The sequence below is a fragment of the Tiliqua scincoides genome, chromosome 11, assembly GCF_035046505.1.
Source record: "Tiliqua scincoides isolate rTilSci1 chromosome 11, rTilSci1.hap2, whole genome shotgun sequence".
Lineage (NCBI taxonomy): Eukaryota > Metazoa > Chordata > Lepidosauria > Squamata > Scincidae > Tiliqua > Tiliqua scincoides.
Genome location: NC_089831.1, coordinates 22,262,858 through 22,275,094, shown reverse-complemented (window position 1 = coordinate 22,275,094; position 12,237 = coordinate 22,262,858). Strand labels below are relative to the sequence as shown.

General features: G+C 47.7%; 1 protein-coding gene and 1 pseudogene across 4 annotated transcripts in view; both read left to right on the top strand.

The window, feature by feature from the left end:
• Positions 1 to 12,237, top strand: part of UBASH3B (ubiquitin associated and SH3 domain containing B) — a 67,894-nt gene that overhangs the window by 22,805 nt on the left and 32,852 nt on the right. The window lies entirely within an intron of this gene.
• LOC136662905 (5S ribosomal RNA) lies at positions 2,719 to 2,835 on the top strand (annotated as a pseudogene).

The window sequence follows — 12,237 nt, the reverse complement described above, 5'->3', positions numbered from 1 at the left end:
TGTCATTGGTAATTGTCAGCCTGCAGGAAAGGAGACTATAATTAGCCCTTCTGTGCTGTGTGTTTATCAAAGAGGGAAAATGGTCTTTAAACGATTGTGTTGCTTTTGTTGTTCACTAAATTGCCATAGCAGATGGCACGTGCTTTTGTGTCATTGCTCCTGGAAACCTGCCGTCGGGGGGTCTGGTTTGTGCGAGCTGAGTGTGGGGGACTTATGTCGATGGCCATCGACTGGCCCAGTGGTTTACTGGTCTGACTAGTCGGCCACATTCAGGCAGGTAACCAGAACTGGGATTTGAAAATCTAGTAGTAATCCAAGCTAACCTGACTTGTTAGATTCCACACTTGACCCAGCATAAGAAGAGCAGACCAGAAAGTTCAGCTTCTCCAGCATTCCTACACTGCCCAATAGATGCCTTCAAAGAGCAGCCGGGAATAAGGGCAACAGATTTCTACCAATGCTGCTGCCTCCTTCCCCAGAAACTGGTATGGGATGGATAGAGTGGATTGAGGGATGTTCTTTTCCCTCTCATATAACACCAGAACCAGGAGACATCCATGAAAATTGAGTGTTGGAACAGACCAAAACTGAGTGTTAGAACAGACAAAATACAATATTTCTCTAGTCAGTGTGTAATTAACTTGTGGAACTCCTTGCCACAGGATGTGTTGATGGAGTCTGATGCCTTTAAGGGGGTGATTGAGGAAAAGTTCATCATAGGTTACAAGGCATGGTGGGTAAATGCAACCTCTTGGTTTTAGAAGCAGGCTACATCTGAATGCCGGATTCACGGGAGTGTCGACAGGATGCAGGTCTCCTGTTGTCTTGTGTGCCTCCCTAAAGCATCTGGCGGGCCGCTGTGAGGTACAGGAAGCTGGACTAGATGGGCCTATGGCCTGATCCAGTGGGGCTGTTCTTATGTTCTTAACTACAATTCCCAGAAAGCCTTGCAGGTCTCTTGTTATCTGGTGTGCTCCCTGGGGCATTTGGTGGGCCGCTGTGAGATACAGGAAGCTGGACTAGATGGGCCTGTGGCCTGATCCACTGGGGCTCTTCTTATGTTCTTATGGCAGTCACCGGTCTACATAGTGATGTAGCCATAGGGAAATGGTAGAGAGACATTTTCCCTCCTCCTTTCACAGTACTGGAAGGCATTCAGTGAAACTGGTTGGCAGTAGATTCCACACAGTGCAAAGTTGTTTTCTGGGAGTAATGCTACAAGATGCAGTGATGGCCACTGACTTGCATGAGGCTTTAAAAGGATATTAGACAAATTGATGGTGGATCATCTGTGAGTGTCTGTGAATTGTGTTGAGTCTATATGGATTTCCCTGGCTTTGTTGTTCAAAGGCTGTATCTCTCTGAATCCCAGTTGTTGTGGGGGAACCACCAGCAAGGAAGGGCTCTTCTCTTTGTGCCCTTGTTGTGGGCTTCTGGAAGGCACATGGTTGGCCTTGGTGGAAAGCAGGATGCTGCTGAAATGGTCTGATCCTGCAGTACTCTTTTAATGCACCAGGGAGGATTTCTGTATTGTGTTCTAAGAGTATCAATGCATTGTGTGCATTTTAGCAGTGAAGGTATCCTGACGGACAGATATCGAATGGGAGCCGTATTTTGGACGAAGGAATGACTGAAAGTCTGGCAATGCTGGCCCCAGGCCTTGGCTCTCCCGTGGGAGCCAAGATCCGAACAAAGGGCTTCCTAACTCATTTCTCCCCAGTGCTGAACAGCAGGAGAGTCCTTGGCAAGCCTTTCCTCCCCATATGCACCCCAGCTGCTCACTCCCATTTGCTTGAGCCTTGGCTTGCTTGCCAGTGTGTCAAGGAAGAACTGCTGCTGCTGTTCCCACTGAGGAGGTCCTCCAGAGTCCTTTGTCCCGATTGGAGAGACAGAAGCCGAGATGCTTAAAAAGATCCAGGCCCAGATGGGGAAGTGTCCAGGGCTGCAGTTGCTTGTCCCTTGCCCCAGTTATTCAGTGTCTCACTTTTAAGTCTGACACACACTGTCACTGATAGGTGCATCAGAAGGTAAAACTGGTGCAGTGACCGTCAATTTGAAGGCAATTTTAAAGAGCATCGGCAAGCCACCACAAAGTTTGGAACCCGGCCCCTGTTTCGTTTGTTCGAAGCCTTTTTTGCCTGTTTGGGTAATGATCGAAACCGAGCTATTTCCAGCTGTGTGTGGGAGGTGGACGGGAGCCACAGTTGTTGCTTTCAGAGGCCTTTGCCTCAATGTTTCTTTCTGCTTTTTTAACTGCAGGCAACTTCACACACGCACACAAAGCCCTTGCTCTCTCTTTCTCCCACTCACTCTCTCTCTCACACACACACACAGGCTGCTCGAAACTCCTTCCTCTCAGACAGGTTCATGAATCACCTCTGACTTACCCCATTTCAGCATGTGGCACTTGGATTTGAAATCTCTCTCACTACTACAGGCACCTTCAGATCTTCCATTCTTTGCTGCACAAAAGCTTTTCCATTCTCCAAAATTGGGGGGGAGGGAGGGGGGAGGCCCTGGAAAAGGCTTCTGAGCTCTTTCCTTTCTACAGTCACTCAGGATGACTTGTTTGTGAGCTGAGGAACCCTGGGGTCCTGCCATTGCACCCATAACAAGTAGCAGATAATCATGGACACATTCTAGGGTGAGTGTATGAAGCAATGTATAGAGCATGTGGCCCACTCTTGGCCAGTGGCCCTTCCCTATGAAGCTGCCTTAGACAGCAACTGTTACCCTGCACATGCCTGATCTTGTCTGATCTCAGAAGCTAAGCAGGGTCAGGCCTGGTTAGTACTTGGATGGGAGACTGCCTGGGAATACTGGGTGCTGTAGGCTTATACCATAGTCTTTCACGACTGAAGGTTGCCAACGATGCAGAATCAGTTAATTTTTTTGGCAGAAGATCTCATTTTGGGCAGGGGGGCTTCCTTTCCCATCACTTCCTACCTGATCCTTTTAAGTGGAAAAAGGAGGAAGCCCCTTTCGAAGGGGATCCTCAGACCAGGGGTTTCATTGCCAGAAGCCCACTTGTATTTTAAGGAATCTTAAATAAGTAGGCAAGCCATAAAATGTGTTGATTGATAACACAGGCCAACACACATTTTGCTTCCTTAAACGTTACACCAATTCCTGCTATATTTGGGGTGCTGGTTCCAAAAATGGCATCCGTTTTGCCCTATCATGTCTAGTTTTGGAGACATGGCGTGGCCTCTTTAGTGAATGGTTCAAGCAGCTTCCTCATGAGGAAGCCTACATCATGGCTTCCTCATGAGGAAGTTGCTTGAACCATTCACTAATGAGGCTATGCCATGTCTCCAAAACTAGACATGATAGGGCAAAACGGATGCCATTTTTGGAACCAGCACCCCAAATTCATATCAAACCCATAAAGTTTAGGAAAAACTTCTCTGACCCTCAATTTTGTAGGCCTGTGTAATTGAAAACAAGGTCCTTCCACTCAGCCAACCAATTCAGTAAGTAACGGCAGTGCATACGTAGGCAAACCTCAAGCTGAGAGGATGAATCTGGTTCACAACAGCCTCCACTCCAGCCCTCTCACCAGTCCCCTTTCATGGCTTGGAAGGCACCATCGTGATTTTTCTCCCTTGCATGTCAACATTGGCATTGGAGTGTGTGTGCCTGGACTAAGAACATGTGCAGGGCTGAGCACCAGCAAGTTTTGTCCTGTCTGGGAGCCAGGCCAGTTGAAAAGGACCGACCATGAAATAAGAGAGAGTGCAAGAAAGGAAATAATGTAAGAAAGGAAATTTCATCCTGCCCTCCCCAGAGCCCCTCTAATTCAAAAACGAGTCTTGCCAGGAAAGTGGCTAGCGGATGCTTTGTGTCCATAAAAAGAGTGGAATACAAAATATACTTTTGCAGAGCTGGAATTAAAGTCATGATGGTAATCACAGCAATAAATATGCATTGTGGTCCTCTCTACAGTTTTCCAAAGTGGTCAAAAAGTTTGCCCGTTCCTGCATTAGTGGGTAAACAACTTTAGGCATGAAGCCAGAATTCTTAAATTTCCAGGCAAAATCAGGAGTAATGTATCAAAGCTGTTTATCAGGAAACCACAGATACCCAAGGCAGATAAGATGAATAGCCAAAGCATTTGACAGTTCAAGGTTTCCCTAAGCCAGGGGTTGGCAACCTTATACACTCAAAGAGCCATTTGGACCCGTTTTCCGGAGGAAAAAAACCTCAGGAGCCACAAAACCCTTTTGACATCTAAAATGAAGATAACACTGCATATGTAGTTTTTTTTACCTTTATGCTCTTATAGGTCCCGTTTTTATAATGTAGCCCTCTCTTGTAGCTTTTAGTTAGTTTTGTCATACATTCTTGTCCTGTGTTTTCAGACACCTGGTCCTCTATGGTGTTTTGCCTGATTCCAAGGCCATTCTCTGCCTGGAGAATTATGCCCACTTTAAGCAAATTAGCTCCCCTTCTTTCCCCCAACAAATGACCCTGGTTCTGCCCTGCACTCCTGCTGGACCCCACCTCCAGGGTAGCTTGCCTGTTCAGCCTGCAGAGGTCCTCTCTCCTGCCAGCAGCCTCCCACCACTACAGCAAACCCTGGGTCGTCAGCAGGTCTTGGGCACAGCAGCCACACTTCAAACTCCAGTGTCTCCAGCAGTCCGTCAGTCACAAAGTCAGTCAGAGTATCCAGGGCAGAGTCCAAAGTCAATAAGCCAAGTCACAGTCCAAGGTCAGAGTCCAAAGTAAGTCAGTCAAATCAGTCAGAGTATCCCAGTCAAAGTCAATAAGCCCAGTCAGTCTCCTCTCCAACCTGCACTCCTTCTCCAACCCACACACCCCTCTTCCTGCCTCAGGTGCTCCTTATATCCCTGAGGGCCCTATTGCCTTCAAGTGGCTGCAGCTGTGCAGCACACTCTGCTGGATGCCCAGGCCTTACCCTCAAAGGGGCCACTGCTGACACCACATCTACCTCCTCACCAGATCTTCCAGGCTTCCAGTACATATGGCGGTTATGACATCTGCTTATCTTACATGGATACTAAAGAACTCCCCCCACCTTCCAGAGGCACCCTGCTGGAAGGAAGAAAGGACACAGACTCCAGAGGTGGGGAAGAGAAGAAGCCAGAGCTGGGGGGGGCAGCCACAGGCCAGCTTCTGCCCTGCCTGCCTGCCCTCCCTCACTCAGGCTGCAACCCTCTCCACACTATCCTGGGAGTAAGCCCCATTGGCTACAATGGGACTTCTGAGCAGACAAGTTGGTTGGAGCTCTCAGGTTGCAGTCCTCTCCACACCTTCCTGGGAGGAAGCCCCACTAACTACTTGTGAGTAGACCTGAATAGGAGGGGGCTGAGGCTGCAGCCCTCCACACCTTCCTGGGAGGAAGCCCCATTGACTACAGCTTACTTGTGAGTAGACCTGCATAGGAGGCGGCTGAGGCTACAGCCCTCCACATCTTCCTGGGTGTAGCCCAGGGACTACATCGGGGCTTACTCTCGAACAGGCCTGCGCGGGCTCCCACTGGCTCCAAGGCTGCCATCCCAGGCACCCTTTCCTGGGAGCAAGCTTCATCCGCTGTAATGGGGCTTACAACTGAGTAGACACACAGGATGTCTCCTCTGCTGTGGAGGAAAAGCCTCTCCTTGCACTGAGTGGGGACCTGCTCAGGGAAAGGCGGGCTGCAAGGGCTCGCAATGGCTGAGGAGGAAGGCGGCTCAGGATTGGCTGGTGGTCAGCCAGTGAAGGGCCCTGAGCCATTCCAACAGAAAAAGCCAGGAGCCTGCTGGATGCTGATTGGCTGAGCCTGCTGGAGAGTTGGGGAAGGGAAAAACAGGGAGCTTAAGCCTGCAGAGCGGGCAAAATTGAAAAGGGAAACCAATGCTGGGCAGGTGGGGGTGAAGGAAGAGGAGGGCAGTGAGCTCAGGGGGCGGAGGGAAGCAGCCTGCCCTCCCAGCACAGGGGCCTCCTGTTACCCCCTTTGCCACTTTCACCAGGAGGAGCCGCAGTAGACAGCTGAAAGAGCCACATGCGGCTCTAGAGCCGCAGGTTGCCAACCCCTGCCCTAAGCGAAGGGTTTTTCGAAAAAGGCAGAGCAATCAGTCTTTTTCAGGAATCCTTTAGTTCAGCAAATCGCTCCTAACTCAGCCAATCCTTTCTTGTCCGAGTCCCAATGTGGTTTGTATAGATTGTATAGAATTGTATAGTGGATTGTATAGAAACAGGAGAGTTCTTTCATTCAAGCAAAAGGACATACGTGCACTTTCTTTAGAAGGAAACCAATACAGATAGGATCATGACCTCCTCAAGGCAGGTAACTTTTGAGCCATCCCGTTGCAGGTTCTCTGGAATGCATCAGAACTAATTTGCTGGAACACAGAACTTTATTAAACGAGCAGATCTCGGCATGTGCTAAAACGCCTAGGATCAAAGATAACATCTAAACATGCAAATGAAGTTGGTGAAGTGCAGCCAGCTCTGTTGGGGATTGTCCAAAGTGATGCTCAGCTGAATAGGGGGCTCGGAGGTCAGGAGCAAACACAGTGAGAAGGTGTGAAAATCTCTCTTATCACAAAGCTCCTTTCAAGTCAAGGAAAGACTGTACTTCAAAGAATAGCAGTGAGCTTGGGCACTCTGCATGGGATGGAGATGAATGAAGAAAATTACTTTTACTACAGTATGTTGGAATCCCCTTGATGAAGCTAGTTAATTAGGACCAAAAGAGATGAGGTGCTGGAACTCAAGAGTTTGGATCCCCCAAGGTAGTCTGTGCGAAGTGGGCCTTACTTCAAGGAAGGATGTATAGGATTGCACTATTAATCGATTACCTTAATGGGTGAAAACCATTTTGACTGACTAAAAAGGTATCCCTGATTTATCAGTCAGCAGACTTAAATTTTCTAAAAAAATACTTTGAATATGGGTCCTTAGAGAAATTGCAGGTGGTAAGCTCTATCTTAAAAGGCATTCCTGTATTCCTTCCTGATACAACGATGACGCAGGCATGAATCATCAAAAAATGAAACCAGCAAGCTTTCCCCCCCCCTTGTACATAATTTATACAGATTAATGAACTAAAATACCATACTTTGGATTAATTCTTGAAGACTTCTTCAACTGGGCGGCAGCTCTAATTTTTAGAGAGCCCCTATGAGTCAGAGTGCAGATCAACACTCAGATTTATTCATTCTTTCCTTTGACAATTGTTATAGTGCAGTGTCCAAGAGACTGAGCTGTGAATCGGATTTATGAGGCTTGGAGTTCACCTCTGCCACAAATCTACTAAGTGACCTTAGACAAGTCACTCCCTCTCACCCTTCCTATCTGCAATATGGGCATAATACTTGCTTACTGGGTTGTTGTAAAGAATACATTCAGATAACACGTGTAATGCTTTGAACCTCACATTACGGGTTACAAGTCATAGTAGATATGTGCAAGCTCTTGGTTTTAAGGCAAGCTGCCTCTGATTGCCAGATGCAGGGGAGGGCACTGGGACGCAGGTTGTGTCAGTTGTCTTGTGTGCTTCCTGGGGCGTTTGGTGGGTCACTGTGAGATACTGGAAGTTGGACTAGATGGGCCTTTGGCCTCATCCAGCGGGGCTCTTTTTATGTTCTTAAATGTTACGCATTACGATCATTCTCATCCAGACCAAGTTATGGACAGAGTGTGAATACAGACAACCCCGAACTTGCCACAGCATTCATGTAACCATTTCTTAATCCAGTCATTGTATTGCCTTGCCAAGGGGAGAATTTTTTTAAGCGTTAGATACAGGTGCACATCAAAAAGGTTGCTTCTGCCAGCTCTGAAGCATTGTACCCGTGGAGAGCTATGCTCACAAGGAGTTAATGATATGCTAACATAGCTGTGATCAAACAATGGTTCTTCATAAGAGCAGCAAAACCCAAAATACATTCTAGGCGGCCACGCATGAAAACAATGTGGCCATTGTGCTACAAAAGCAGCACTTGGCACATGAGAGAACTTTGAAAGGGAAATAATGTTTTGTTTATTACGGAAGTGATGAAATTGAGCAGAAGCTTCTTGTTTCTTTGGCTTCCCCTTGCCCCCAGCTCACTTGATTTCCCTTGTCCTGTTTGGTATGCAAACTTGGACTAGAGGAAACAGGAAGTTTGTTCCCTGGCATAAGCATTGTCCTGTTCAGGGTTTGGTTCAGTAGGTTTGGGAAACTGACCCTTCAGTGGAATGCACGGAGGTTGAGAAGTCGGGACGTGGGTTTTGATCCTGGTGCCTCTCTCCATACCTTCTTGGGGTGTGTGTTTTGTGATGCATTCAGTTCTACAGCAGTAAGCTCACAAACAGACACAACTGGCTATTTTGCTAGTTCCAAAGGGTTGCAGGTAGAAGCACACTGTGGCTGCCTAGCAACTAATAGGCCTACTCAGCCGCAGTGTGACCTCAGGTCCACCACCTCTGCAGAATTACGAAAAGAAAAGACAGCCACTTGCCACAGTCTTTGCCTGGTTTCTTGAACTGCAGATGTGCAGGACTTCTGGTTCAGTGGGGTGGAGGGTAATCCAAATCCATTCCCCCCCCCCCCCGGTAATCTGCAACTGATGCAACCTGCATTGACTCACTGAGTGGATGGGCTGCCCTGGGCCTACTAATGTATTTACAGTCAGTTCTCATTATCCATAGGGTTAGGTTCTTGGAAAACCTAGAGCAGGGATCTCCAAACCCCGGCCCGCGTGTCAGATGCAGCCTGCGACGAGTCTCTATCTGGCCCGCGACCAGCCTCTTGTCCCCTGAAAGCCTCTGGCCCACTTGGCTGAACATGATTGGAACTGTGCTCTGGTTGCATCTGGAGGGTGCTCTAAGGGCCAGAGAGGTTGAATGAACGAGCCCATTCATTCATTTATTCACTCATCTAAGTTCCATCTCTAATTTATTTATATAAATTTTATAATTAAATTTTTTTTTCTGGCCCTCTACGCCGTGCCAGATATTTGATGCGGCCTTCTGGCAAAAAAGTTTGGAGACCCCTGACCTAGAGGATACCAATTTAGCAAATATTGAATCATTGAGCCTATGGGGAAATGGGTTTCGGTTCCAAGGGATCCTCTTCACCATACACACTATGAACTTTATGAACCTGAATCTGAAGTCTGTGGGGCTGGGTGACAGTGAGGGCTCATCAACATCTTCAACACCTTATCTTTCCTCCTCTGTGCTGGCTGTCCCTTGACTCATTGATGGTCACTGGCCCAACAATGAGACCTCAGAATTCAGCAATGGGAAAGAGGTTGCTTCATCCTTCCACCTGTTTCTTGCTTGCCCCAGCCCCAGAGCAGCCTTCAGATAGCTTTCCAGAAACCTCTCATCAGACCCAGAGCTGTGAAGCTGCAGACCCTGAGATGGTGTCTAAAATGGTGGGGCAAGTCTGGAAGTGGACACAAATGTGTCCTACAGTTCTCCACGGACCAATACCAAGGCCCATTTGATGCGGAAAATTGGCCTGATCCAGGCAGCTTTCTAAAAAATGAGGAGTACAATTGTCTGGACGCGCACAGCCCCCTCCCCCTTCGGCCGTGTACTGTCTCTTCCTCTTCCCCTTATACAGCACCAGCGCTGCCTTCTGTTCATGGGGAGGCCACTGCTGTCTCTTCTCCTTCTCCTCCTGCAAGCTCTCTCATGCCCGCTTGCCTGCTTGCAGCTGCACCAAGCCCCCCACTCCAGGTGCAGATAATGAGAATAAAATAATAATGATAAATAGATAATGATAAATAGGTGGCAATTCTCCCCCATGCAAATAAGTAAATTTGCAGATAGCAAATTTACATATAAAGAGAACCAATTGTGTATCCTGCCTTTCTTCTGTCTTGGATCAAAGGTCACCACCATATGTGGAGTTCCCAACTGGTCTCCCATCCCAGGATTGAGCAAGACCAGAACCACTTAGTTTCAGCAACTTTCAGCATATCATGCCTCCCCAGATCATGTGTTCAACCTTTTCTGGTATCTTTGCTTCTCCTCCCTGCCCCTAAACAGGCTTGACAGTTGTGGAACATACCTTTCTTTCAAATTGCCTTGATGCTTGCCCTATTCCCCTGGTGTGTTGTAGTAAGAAGGAGTTGAGCAGAACCCTCAATCGTGCTCTTGTTTCCCTTCCTGCCTCCATATTGCCTGCTCCATATTGCTCCATGCCAGATTTGAGACACTTTGCAAAATGTACAGTATCCAGGGAACATCCTTATCTCAACCACCCCAAATGACTCTAGACGTTTCTCTCTAGGTCAAGATGTTTCAGTGCAAAGAATGCAGTGCTTCCCTGCACAGGTTTTGGGGGAGATTTTCTTAGTGGAAAGGGGTGGGTTGTATAAAGCACACACATTAATTCCCTAAAAGCCATTTTGGAAAATTAGATTGCTTGTGTTCTGCGTCCGCAGCGGCTCGTTGACCTGAATAGCTTGAGGGCTTGTGATGGCTGCAGAGGATGTTGCTCTGGGGGCTCTTGGGATCCAGGTGGCAAATAAGAGGGAGGAGAAAGGTGTGTGTATCACCCTTCCAAGTCACAAGACATCAGTTGCTGTGTAGGTGCTGGGGCACCTGTCTTTTGAGAAAAGGCTACAGCGTTTGGGGCTTTTCAGTCTAGATAAATGGTGGGGGGATGCGACATGATTGAGACATACAAAATAATTCAGAGGTTGGAGAGAGAGAGTGAATAGAGGGATGTTCTTTTCCCTCTTGCACAACACCAGAACCGGGAACATCCACTAAAATTGAGTCTTGAGAGAGTTAGAACAGACCAGAGGAAATGTTTCTTTATCCACTGTGTGATTAGTCTTTGGAACTCTTTGCCACAGGATTTGGTGATGGAGCCTGGCTTAGGTTTCCTTTAAGAGGGGATTGGACAGATTTCTAGAAGAAAAGTCCATCACAGGTTGGAAGCCATAATGGGTTTAGAAGTAGGCTATATCTGAATGCCAGATGCATTGTCTTATATGCCCTGATGGGCCACTGTGAGATACAAGAAGCTGGACTAGATGGGACTTTAGCTTGATCCAGCGAGGCTCTTAGTCTTAGGAAGACTAGTGATGGAAAGTTTAACCGTAGGGTAGTGGATAGAGTGTTGGGTGAGATCTGGGTTGAGGACAAGGGAGTGTTAACCCTTTGCAGTCACCATGGTCCTGATCCAGTGTGGGCCCTCCTGTGTCTGCTATCTTCTCCAGGAGGAAGACTACCATATGTGCCACTGGAAACTTCCTTTCTAGGGGAAACAGTAAACCCGAGGCAGGGAGGGACATGCACTGATCCAAACTGAGACTGTGATGCGGTAAAGGATTAAGCTTCCTGCCCCTCGCCATGGTCTGAATCGGGCCCTCCACACATGGTTGCTAATTGAACTTATGCACCTTGGAACACTATCTTCACGTAACACGGCATCTGATCTGGCCTGAAGGAAATCGGTGCAGGGGACGGGGCTTCAGCCATCCTCCATTGAAACTTCAAGTTACCTAACCTCGGCAGAGAATTTTGAAAAAGCTGTTTTAAGCAGAGTACGCATGACGTGGGTTACAAGCCATGCAAAATCTCCCTCCCTTGGATGGTTGTATGCATTTTCCTGGGCCAGTCTCTTGAGATGAAGAACAGCCATGTCCTGAATCCTGGAAAAAGTGCTGGGTTAGTGAGGACTCCCATTTCTTTGATCTGACCCTGCATTTCCAGCATCTCCCAGGTTTCATGCAGAGCAGATTCCAATCTGTGCCATAAAAGATGACTTCTGCATTATGAATAATCTTAAAACGCACTGCCCCTTTCATCGGCTTCAGTTCCAGAGCAAAGAGGCAACCAGATCACATTTGCTTCTGTCTCATTCAAGGTATTCAATTTTTTTTTTTCTAATTTTAAAGAATTTAAATAGAATATGCCATCGCGTGTCAGGGCTGTGTTCCAGCAGACCTCTTTTTATTCTCTCCTCCCCCCTCCCTGCCGGTTCCCTCTAATTATATTTCTGTGGAAATGTCAGTGTTAATTGCTTTGCTCTGGAATACTGCATGTACAGCCGTATTGATTTCCATATTTTTATGCAAAGGGAAGAAATGTGGTGGCAGCCGCATAAGCCCCAAGAACACCCACGGCTTTATTTGGCAAGCAGGGCCGGCCCCATTCATGAGGCCGATCAAGGCGGTTGCCTTAGGGAGCAGAATGACTGGGTCACCTTTCTCCACAGCTCCTACTTCACCTCTGGCCTGAGTTTGAATGGAAGAGGGGAACAGAGCAGAAGAAGAGGAGTGCAGA